Source organism: Amblyomma americanum, chromosome 5 (genome assembly GCF_052857255.1).
Source record: "Amblyomma americanum isolate KBUSLIRL-KWMA chromosome 5, ASM5285725v1, whole genome shotgun sequence".
NCBI classification, from domain to species: domain Eukaryota; kingdom Metazoa; phylum Arthropoda; class Arachnida; order Ixodida; family Ixodidae; genus Amblyomma; species Amblyomma americanum.
The window spans coordinates 77,245,043-77,256,628 of NC_135501.1; the positions used below are offsets into that span (position 1 = coordinate 77,245,043).

At 46.4% G+C, this 11,586-nt stretch overlaps 1 long non-coding RNA gene across 1 annotated transcript; it reads left to right on the plus strand.

Annotated features, from left to right (window-relative positions):
- Positions 1-3,228: 3,228 nt before the first annotated feature.
- LOC144134833 (uncharacterized) lies at positions 3,229-10,455 on the plus strand. Its single transcript, XR_013315273.1, has 4 exons — positions 3,229-3,540; positions 4,281-4,405; positions 5,815-5,944; positions 10,351-10,455. It is a non-coding gene; the product is annotated as an uncharacterized LOC144134833 (long non-coding RNA).
- Positions 10,456-11,586: the final 1,131 nt, after the last annotated feature.

An 11,586-nucleotide genomic window follows, 5' to 3' on the forward strand; every position in this document is an offset into this window, starting at 1 on the left:
ATTACTCGCCATAATCAACCGGATAAAAAAAGGCAGCATGTATGTACGTGCGCGCACTTGTCTGTCTAAATGCTCAAAGCAACACCGATATCAATTTTCCGCGTTTCAGTTTTAAGAGCGTCACCTCTTACTACTTACGTTTTTCAAGGACACGTCTGTCTGCAGGGAAGGTCAAATTGGCCAAGACAGTTACCACACTATATCACATAGCAACAGCGGGCACGTAGAGCCTCAGTTGTCACAGATACCTTCGATCCGTTTTACATATGCCAGTATAGCGGCTATCGAAGTGGAACCCCGGGGACCCCCATTTGCATCAAATTTGGGACGCCCGTTTGACGAAGAATGATCGAAGTCGTGTCATTTGACTTGTCATGTTCCTGCGGATAAAATAAATATTTAAATGAAGCCCAGAATATGTGTGGGATTCGCCCCGACAACCTTTTCGCCCCCAAACCTAGCATTCCGGGGACTTCCAGAGAGCCATATGGCCTAATCGTTTGTCGCAGAGAGTTCCGGATGCGATCAAACGATTCGGCTTGTTTTAATGCACGCGTTTATACAATTCGTTAACTGATATATAAGCGGGAAACATACCGAATATAGCGAAGGAGGCTGTAAATCACAATAGTAGTGCAAAATCTTTGACGCAAATGGCGTTGCTTCTATCTTAGAAGGAATTTTATGCGAAACATAATAGGGACACTACTTAGCTCAACCATAGCCCAGCCTGGCGCGGCCGCGACCACCAAGGCTAACTCCTGCTCCTACCGCTAGGGGCGCTGCAGCCGAGCACGTGGTCTGACGTCACGACAGCTGAGGAGAGACGGGGCTCAACTCGCGCGGTCGCCGCGCGGCCGCGACCACCGATGCTAACTCCCGCTCCTCCCGCTAGGGGCGCTGCAGCCGAGCACGTGGTCTGACGTCACGACAGCTGAGGAGAGACGGGGCTCAACTCGCGCGGTCGCCGCGCGGCCACGACCACCAAGGCTAACTCCCGCTCCTCCCGCTAGGGGCGCTGCAGCCGAGCACGAGGTCTGACGTCACGCCAGCTGAGGAGAGGCGGGGCTCAACTCGCGCGGTCGCCGCGCGGCCGCGACCACCAAGGCTAACTCCCGCTCCTCCCGCTAGGGGCTCTGCAGCCGAACACGTGGTCATACGTCACGCCAGCTGTGTAGAAACGGGGCTCAACTCGCGCGGTCGCAGCGCGGCCGCGACCACCAAGGCTAACTCCCGCTCCTCCCGCTAGGGGGCGATTGTCGTCGCGGCATTGTATAAAAGAGACCCGCTCCTCACGCCGAGGCAGTCATACAGCGAGATGCCGCCTACAGACAGGGATGCTTCGCATCCTAGGCTTAACCTTAGCTAAGCCAGGCCATTTTTTCAGAAACGAAACGCCCTCAGATGTTTGTATTTTGTCTTCACGTTTGCTGAGCGCCCCGATCTAAAAACTTGAAGCTGTCGTAGCTAACGCTCTTAAGTCCAATACTGACACAGTGTTGGCGGAGAATTTTTTAGCGGCAGTGACGTGCTTCTTATCATAACAATACTTTACGCCGTCGTTCATTGCCTTCACTGAAAATGTCATGACGGTGACACGAAAATGTCGCTAAATATAGAGAACAGCGTATGCAGCCGAAGGTGAAATGCGGTGGCCGGCGAGTTTGAACCGATTTGATTCTCGGTTGAAATGAGAATAAAGTCTTGGGACCGACATCAATTGCGCGCTCTAAGAGTTTCACCTGCTTTGACACAGTCTAGCTCCTGTGCACACGCGCTCGATCCTCTAAACTGCTCTGGTCCCAGTGTGACTGTGTGGTAATACATTCTGAGCGAACAGGAGGCTGTCTGGGGGTTTTGCTGTGCACCACGGCCATACAGTTAAGCGCCATGATAACGTACGGGCGCCCTTCTCGGGGCCGGCATGCCAGCCTGGATTCCGGCCGCCAGTGTCAGAAAAATGCGAAAGTAATGTTTGTTCAAGTCCATACTATGCCGTCGGATCGAGTATCGTTGGCCAATATCGAGTCGTTGGTATAAGCGATAACAGGAATACAAACAGATGTCTTCCCACAGCGCCTTTAATTGCTGCTGCTCAATCGCGGCTCTCCTGGCCTCAGTTGGCTCCACTCCTCAAGGTGTCGCGGAAACCGAGCATATCTTTGTTTTACTATGAGACGAGGTTCACAGTAAAACGATGAGGAGAGCAGCACCTCAGCGCTAGCCAGTTTCGAAGTGCACTCAGCTGCTGCATCGCTGTGAAACCGGCTAGGCTTAGCGATACTAGGGCGGCCCGGGGGTAGCGCGTAGTTCATTGCCCGGCGCGTCCGCGGGCGGCGTCGTTCCCGAAAGCTCGGCTCGCTCACTCCGGCTGGCTCACTGATTGGCTCAACAGCTTGCGACTTTCACTCGGAAGGCTGGAAAATCGAGCAGCGAGCGACTGGCCTGCGACTGAGCGATACTTTATGCACACGTTTTCAGTACTGTTGAACAACTTTTAACGCCCATATGCTTCGGTTTTCGGCTGCGTTGCGGCGAGTCTTAGTTAAGATCGTCCTCGACGCCATCGTCACCGTTCGTGACGCACAGGCTAACTTCAATTCCAGTACGTGCCTAAACAGCTCGTATTGATCGTAACGATACGAACTTGAAAACACGGCTGCTTCGATGCGCTAGTGGGCTCTTGTTTGTGAAATGACAAGCGAAGAGGATGCGGCGAGTGCGAATTGCAGTTGCATATTAGCTAAAGTGTGACGCAAGTATCGTCGTAGTTTCGTAACGCAGTTGATATCAAAGCAATTCGCTTGTACTGGTCGCAGATTAAGCTGCTAAGTTTCATGATCTCCGGTGAGCGTGCCAGTGTCGCGAATATGATGCATCGCAGCTGCTCTCCATCGTGCCAATTGCGTTCAACTTATCCACGATATTAGCCAGCTTTAGCTACGGCGCATTTCTTCGCTGTTTTTGTCGCAGCTTTGTGATTTTATCTGGCATCAAACGAAATTGCTTTCCGTCAACAGCGTCGTCTGCTCCGTCGTCTGCTAGGGCACCGTGGTCACTTCAGGGGATCACAGGGTCGCAGCTTCTAAAAATGACATCCCAGAAAAAGTAACTAAAAGCGCTTTAATATTCATAAATAATGTAAAAATAATTTTAAAAAACGCATTGTCTGTTGTGAAGATACATTAAATATTCATGGTTTGAAAAACAAACTTCTTTGTCGGTTGCAATTTTTCTACGACGCGAAAGCGCAGCCGTCGGCGCCATTGCAGCGCAAACGACGCGTCGCGTTTTGTATTATTTCCCTCTTTGAGGCATTGCTTGGGTGCTTGTACGGCGGACACGTGTGAATATCTCATTCAATAGGAAGGTGAGCAGGAGTGTGTTTTGGAAACCAACGACCAGAATTACGGCCTGTCAACATTGCCGAGTTTCAACGGGTAAGCCATGAAGAAAGACAGTGCTGCGACGTCTTGTCATCTGTAAAGGGAACGAAGAGTCCTGCGCGGTTTTACTAAGCCTGGATGAATCATATGAACAGTGAGTCCCGCTCTGCGTTTTTTTTTAATTGGTTTTTGGGGAAAGCAAATGGCGCAGTATCTGTCTCATATATCGTTGGACACCTGAACCGCGCCGTAAGGGAAGGGTAAAGAAGGCAGTGAAAGAAGAAAGGAAGAGAGGTGCCGTAGTGGAGGGTTCCGGAATAATTTCAAACACCTGGGGATCTTTAACGTGCACTGACATCGCACAGCACACGGGCGCCTTAGCGTTTTTCCTCCATAAAAACGCAGCCGCCACGGTCGGGTTCGAACCCGGGAACTCAGGATCAGTAGTCGAGCGCCCTAACCACTGAGCCACCGCGGCGGGGCTCTGCGTTTCAGGTGGTCGAAATTATTCCGGAGCCCTCCACTACAGCACCTATTCTTCCTTTCTTCTTTCACTCCCTCCTTTATCCCTTCCCTTACGGCGCGGTTCAGGTGTCCAAAGATATATGAGACAGATACTGCGCCATTTCCTTTCCCCCAAAAAACAATTCTTATGATTAATATTGCTAATGATCTGTGTTCACACGCGCTATTTGTATGCGGCTATATAGGAATGTGAGTGGAGGCAGTATTCATGCGGTTGCCGCAGCTATAATGCGGCGCCAAAAACGCAAGGCCTATATCTTGCATGACAAGTGTTGCTCGCATTGTCTTTATGTGCGTTTAGTACTCGCGTGCCGTGGTAAATAAAAATGGCACCAGATATTACAACAGAGTTACGCTTTCCCTTTCTAGCACTTCGACACTCAGTGCAAAAGCATGGATTTGCACTGCATAGAAGACGATGAGCGAGAAGTGCCGCGCGGTGGAGCGCTTGCGCCAGGCCAGCTGCTATCAGACACCGCACTATTTTGCTCAGGGTTGGTACTTATCGGATTAGTGCTTGTGCCTTAATATTCGTCGTACTAAATTATTCTGAGACAGTGATCGCATGCGAAGGGCTGGTGCACAATCCTCGCCTTTCACTTGTAAACTTATCTGTGCTTTTCCTGTGGAACAGGATTTGACACAGTGTTAGGTAAAAGTTAGATCAATCTTGCGTCTCCTGAGCTTTAAGCGTCGATGCTGCCTCTCCTGAGCACTGCGAGCTTTCGGGGATTCAACTGCACTTATTTAGGATTTCTACCTTTTTGCTGTATCGCTCGCTTGTGCGGCCCGCATTCAAGTCGTTCGCCATTGTCGATTGTTTTTTTTGTAACTTATTTTCACTTTGATAATTATTCATGGTTGCGTGCCATCAGCTCTGCTGCCGGGGATTCTCTGAGCTCGGAACTCTTTCCAGGCACGGGATCCTACCCAAAGACCTTTCTTCACCACACTCGCCAGTGTTCTTTGGTATTTTGTTTCTCTTGCCCGTACACATGCACTTCACTTCCTCTTTTTTCGATTTAGTCAAGATATCTCTGTTCCTGTTTCTTGCATAAGAGGCGACTCAAGTGCACCATCTAGCCTTGTGATGCAATGTGTAGGGCCCTTCGTTTTTGGGTAAAACGTGGTTACTCCCTACTGTCACCCAAAAAATATTCTGAAAGATCGGTTCAACCCAATTTCTCTGCAAATGTGCCTGTAAGAAAGTGTGGTTTGAAGGTGCACAATCCGAAGAACTGTTGGAGTGTAGTGGATGTCACATATTTCTTCTGACAGATTTTTAAACAATTCTCGTTATTTTATTTCTCTTTTAATATTTATTGCTTGTCGGTTGCTTATAATTTTTGGTTAAATTGAAAACTGCATGCACTCATTTGTACTTCATTGCAATAATTATAACCATAATTAAGAAGCTGTATTAGAAGGTAGATGTGCATTTAGTGTGCGTGCTTTGAATTTCAGTCATTGTTTCTACAATGCAAAATGGAGGACAGGTCTCTGCTGTGCGAGTTTTTTGCAATGGAGTGAAAGTAACTGGAGCAGCATTAGTTACTGTGTCACCCAGCCACAAGTTCTCCCACAGAACCACTGAGCTTCTGAATACCTTTGGCTTAAAGCTCGAAGCCCTGGTTGCCCTTTGAGAGGTTTTCTGCATTAACCAGTGCAAGTCCAAGGGCTCAGAGCTAACAAGCATTTCAAACCATCGAGTTGCACACAGTAGTGCTGGGACCCTGCAGCAAGTCAGTGTTAATGAGGTCACGATAAACATAGTTTACTGTAGAAAGCTAGTGTAAAAAATTAGTTGCGCTCTCAGAAAACGCTGTTTTTTCTTAGTCGGTCATTGAAACAAAGCAATGCGTGTAAAATTTGATATCTCGCTGATCCCTCAATTTTTTTCCAGCTAAAGACCAATAATTGCATGGAATTTGGGCAAGCCACCAAGTTGCGTGTGATTTGTGCCAGGGACGTGCCGCAGGCTTGGAAATTAGTGGATGGCCAGTGGTATTCACTCAGTAAGGCAAGCTTTTTCTGTAAGTACAGTTTTTGGCATGGCATTGCTTAGGAATGCATGCACTAAACTGACTACTCTGCACCTGCCCATGCTTCAAAAACAATGTCGTACATAAAAAAAATTGATTGTCGAAAAAAAAATTGCCGCTTCTTTTATGTTTTTTCAGGAAAGTATTTGCCATTTAAAGGGCTCAGTGTGCTGTGAAAAAATTAAAAGTTATGTGTTTGTTGTGGCTTTTTTTTCAAAATTCTCCTTCCACGTCTATGTTGGCCTGACCTTGTAGCTTGTTTGCATGAGATTGGCTGCTTCCTATAGCTCGCTTTTTTGTTGCTCTGTTATTGCTTGTCACATTCTTTCCGAGGCAGTGTCATGCAGTTTGGGAAGTAATCTGATCTGATTTCTGCATTGGCCTGAAGTGCAAGCTTTTGCATGTAGGGTAGGTTTACGCTGTCCCTTTGTTTCTGTAACGGCAGTTTGGCCATGAGGGCTAGTCTTTTTTTATTTTAATGCAGTGTCATTTACTTCATGCAGAAATTAATGAAGTAAGCACTATTTTTTGTAATAAATGAACGTTCATTATAAGTGCACTTGTCTATAAAATGGCTGTCTTCCGGCATTCTGCATTATATCTTAAAACCAGCCCGAAGACACAACACAGGAGAAGAGATGACCACAAGACGAGGCTGGTCTAATAACTAAAATTTTATTGAACGAAAGCAGCAAAAGAAGACCTGCAAAGAGATTCACGCGCGCAAAACTCCAAAGCAGTGAGAAGGCAAAAAACAATCGAAAGTCTCTGTTGTACTAGTAAACCATCTAAAAAACTATTTCCATAGAGCGAAGGTACACTGAAGGTTTAGCCAGGCACATGTCATTAGCCTTACCGATGTAGTAAGCCTCAACTATATCAGGACAAATTTATCACTTCCCTAAACCACTGATGTGCCGCGGAAATCAGGCGTGCAAAGAGAAAGGTCGTCCTCTGATTGCATTCACGAGATTGAACGTGCAGTGCCAGGTAAGAATTCGCCTTCCTCTCTATTCAGTGAAAGTGCTCTCAGCCAGGCGCACATTCAGATATCTGCCTGTCTGCCCATAGTGGTTTCAGCTACAAGGCAGCGGAACGCGAAAAACCCATTTACTTTTGCAACTGGTGAACATTTTTTATCTTCCACTGTGCATAGCGGATGATTACCCGTAGTTGTATCAAGCCTAGTTTGAGCGGTGGTGCAAAGGGCTCCGACATAACTTCTAGCTGTCAAGACAACAGCCACATCGTACTTTAGTGCAACTTTCTTGGGACGGTGCGAAATGACATGGAGGTAAGGTATACAGGCCCCCTTTTTGTGCTGCTCAACTACGCCAGCATCATGCGAGTGGTGTTCCGTTCCCTCGAGCGAGTAAAAACACACTCCTACAGCTGCACGGTATGGGCAAGTGGGAACCCAGGTGCCATTGGCTTGGAAACCTGTTCCGAGAATGCATTCTAAACACTGTGATGGCATAACTTCCATAAAGTGGTCGTGATGCATGCGATTGCCAACCTGTCCTTCACCAGCCTCGAGTGGTTCGGCTCAAAGCTAAGAGGCTTCCCGATCTTGAGCTGTGGCGCCGCCATATGTGGTCGTCCGCTAAGCGCAGATCTAATTCAAGAAACTGCAAACGATTATGCTTTGTGAAATTCAGACGTAAAAGATTGGCTTTGATCGCATGCCTAAAGATTTCTAAAACATTTTGTGCCAACTTATCTGAACCCTCCTTGTGCAAGAAAATTAGGTAGCTATCAACATAACGAAATGCTACTATGCCGAGGTCTTCCAAAGAGGGCTTTGATGCGGTATCGACTCTGGTCAGAAGAATGTCGCGGATGAACGGTGCGACCTGGGGCCCTCTGCATACTCCTGATATCTGATGTAAATACCGCCCTGCCAACTCACAAAAGTGGAGTCCTCTGGAGTTCTAGCTTCTTGTGGACAGCAACCTGGGCAGGTGCTCTGCAGTGAGCATCGACATGAGGGGGCGCTGTACTATTCATTGTCACATGATAGACCTCTGAGGCGTGTGCAAAACTGCATCAGGGTGAACAATGAACATGTTTCTACAGACGATTGCGTAATTTTGGTTGCTGGCTTCATGGGGCTGTTTTCCTTTTACTGCAAACCCTCATTTGTCAGTTGGCCGGGCGGTATTTACATACAGGTCGTACCTATGCTCAGCAACATTTTTTGTATAAAGTCGATAAGGCATTAGAGCCCTGTTTGGGAGACCTCGGCATAGTAGCATTTCGTTATGTTCATGACTACCTAACTTTTCTGGACATGGCTCAGAAAAGTTGGCACCAGACGTTTTAGCAGTTTCTAAGGCGTGCGGTCAAGGCCTGTCTTGTACATCAGAATTGTCTAAGCAGAATTGTTAGCAGTTCCTTGATATAGACCTGCGCTTTGTGGACGACCATGTTTGTCGGGACTACAGCCAAAGATCGGAGAAGGCTCTTTTTAGCTACGAGTCGGACACCCGTGGCTGAGGAAGAATGGTGAAGGGGTGTATTTGTCGCTGGTTAAGGTCAGTAAAGATGGAAACACTTGATGGGTGTGCATTTGCGTGCATGACATCAGCTTTACATAAGTCTTGCCATCACTGTGCTGAGGACGCATTCTTGTAGCAGGTTTCCAAGCTAATGGCAGCTGTGTTCCCACTTTCCCATCTCACCAACCTTTCATAGTATGTTTTAACTCGCTCGAGGGTAAAGAACACACACTCGGATGGTGCTGATATACTTTACCTCCACAGTATGTCACAGTCTCAAGAAAGTGGCGGCAAAGCGTAATGCTGCTGTTGTCTTAACAGGGAAGTGCAAGAGAGGAGGCCTTTGCGTCGCCATTAAATAAAGGCTTGATAGAACTAAGGGTAATCGCCCACAATGGACAGCATCACAAAAAAAACGTTCAACACTTGCAAAAGTAATGGAGTTTATTGCGTTCCACTGCATTATGGCTGCAACTACTATGGGCAGAAAGGCAGATATCGGAATTTGCACCTGACTGAGAAATTTCACGCTATAGGGGAAAGGCAAATTCTAATCTGGCACTGCACGCTCCGTATCTTGTGAATGCAAATCGGAAGACCTGTCTCTTTGCAGGCCTAATTTCCACGACACATCAGTAGTTTACGGAAGGAATAAATCTGTCGGTAGATAGTTGAGGCTTACTACATCGGTAAGGCAAAGGACACGTGTGGCTAAGCCGTCGGTAAACCTTTACCGTAAGAAATTTGCTTCTTTAGATGAATCATTAGTATGTAAGTGACTTTTGATTGCATTTCGCCTTTTCACTGCTTTGGGTTATTGTGGGCCCATATTTCTTCGCCGGTCTTCTTTTCCGGCTTTCCTTCAATGATGCCGCCACCGTGGCTCAGTGGTTATGGCGCTTGGCTCCTGTCCCGAGAGACGCGGGTCCGATCCTGGCTGCGGCAGTCGATTTTCGATGGAGGCGAAATTTTAGAGGCCCGTGTACTGTGCGTTGTCAGTGCATGCTAAAGAACCCCAGGTCGTCTAAATTTCCGGAGCCCTCCACTACGGCGTCCCTAATAGCCTGAGTCGCTTTGGGACGTTAAACCCACACAAATCAAATCAAATAATCAAAACCTTCCATGAAATTTTTGTTAGTCCAGCCTCTTCTTGAGCCCATGTCTTCTCGTGTGTTGTGTCTTCTGGCTGGTTTTGAGGTTAGTCAGTACCAACTCGGCCAGTCGTGAGCCTTGTTCAGTATTACATTTTGAATAAAGTGAGAGCTTTACTAGGCTATGTTGCCGGGTGCATGTCCGCAGAAGTTGCGGGCAACTCAGAAGAGATAGCATCATACGAGTGGTTGAAATTGGAAGAGGATGATGTGAGGATGCTGTGCGAAAAAAATTTCGCAATCAGATAATCAAAGTTGCTGGGCCAAAGAAAACGTGCCGCGAAATTTGAAAAGGCTGAAAATAGGCGGAGTTAGAGCGTAGCGCCAAATTCGAAAAACTGGAAGTATGGACAAACCAAATCTTGGCGCCAAGTTTGAAAATTCGAAATGAGCAATCACGTCGCCAGTGATAAATGACCTATACGTAACTAGGAGATAGGAAAAAGAATGATAAATTAGAAGCAATTAGGTAATTAATGAGCAGGAAAAGGCAATGAACAGGTGATTAGACTGGGCGGGTATTCAGTGAGTGGGCCCGACTGATGCATGGCAGAAAATTTGAAAACTCGGAATGGTTGCTGGGATAAAATGAGAGTAAAATAAGAGTCAGTTGATAACCAATCAAGTCAATGAGAAAACAACCATGGCGCCAAATTTGAAAAGCGACCAGTGTCGACGAAGCGTCAATGCTTTCACATTTTTTTTGTGCAGGTAGCTGCATTGAACTCTATTTTTTTCTTTTTTTCAGCCAAGACAAAGACAACTTTTCTTGGCTCATGGGCGATGTATCTAGAAACCTGCGGCCAGGACAACGCTGGACAGCGTGCATAAGCAAGGTCGAAAAAAAGCACGAAACACTAAATAAAAATTGATCATTTTTGTTTCAATTCTAGTGGTTTTATGCATGAATTACTCTGGAATGCACAAAGCTTGTGTTAATTGACAGACGACCATTAACAAGCTGTGCGTTTTTGTGCATTGCCTACTCTAGAACACACAAATCCTGTGTTAATTGACAGGTGACACAGTAACGACTGTGACACGGTGTACGAGCACTACACAAGACACACTACAGAAGACAAGGCACACTACAGAAGACAAGAGAGACTACAGAAGTCAAGACAGACTACACAAGACAGGACAAACTTCAGAAGACAGACTATAAAAAACAAGACAGACTACAGAAGACAAAACAGACTGCACAAGACATGCCCAAAAATACGACAAGACTACAGACTACACACATTTTCTGTCTTAGAATCCTGTAGTGTGCTTTGACTGGGTTGTCATTTGAATAGAGTCTAAATGATGACAGCAAGAAAACCAGCGCCAAAGAGGGAGACACAGAACAGGAACATAGACACAGAGCTGACAGACTAGTAAGAACAGCTGCCTCTCGACCATTTGGTGCAACATACCTGTAAGTAAACGGCTGTTATTTTTTTAATGAAGCGGTTGTCCGTTACTTTTCCAATAAATTCTTTTTGTTAAAATTTACTTCAAATATGTTGCATCCTTGTTTAGTTTAATTTTTTTGAGCAATATAAGCAGCACACTGAATTCTGACGGCATTTTGGTGGTAGGAATATGCAAAGGTCGTCCGTGTGCTGGGCGATATGCCAAAGGTCATCAAGGAACCGGGGCGAGGAAACAAATATCCAATCCTTCACTACTTTGTCTCTCAGAACTAATGTTCTGCCCCAGGATATAAAGGACTATATAGAGTACGGTACGAAAAAAACTTAAATCGTACGCGATAAAAAATTTCATAGCCTTTGGACCTGCAGCGTGCACTGAGCCTTCAAAAAGGGTTTCATTCTAGCGGCCATCACTAATATCGCAATAAAGTTAGGCGGTAGGTTCTTAGTGACTGTGAACGCTGATGCAGAGGAGAATATATGAAAGAGTTGAAGAATATCAATAATGGGGCTTTTTACTGTCTTGAGAAGTTTCATTGTTTTCTGTTTGCTAGAAGCTAGCACAA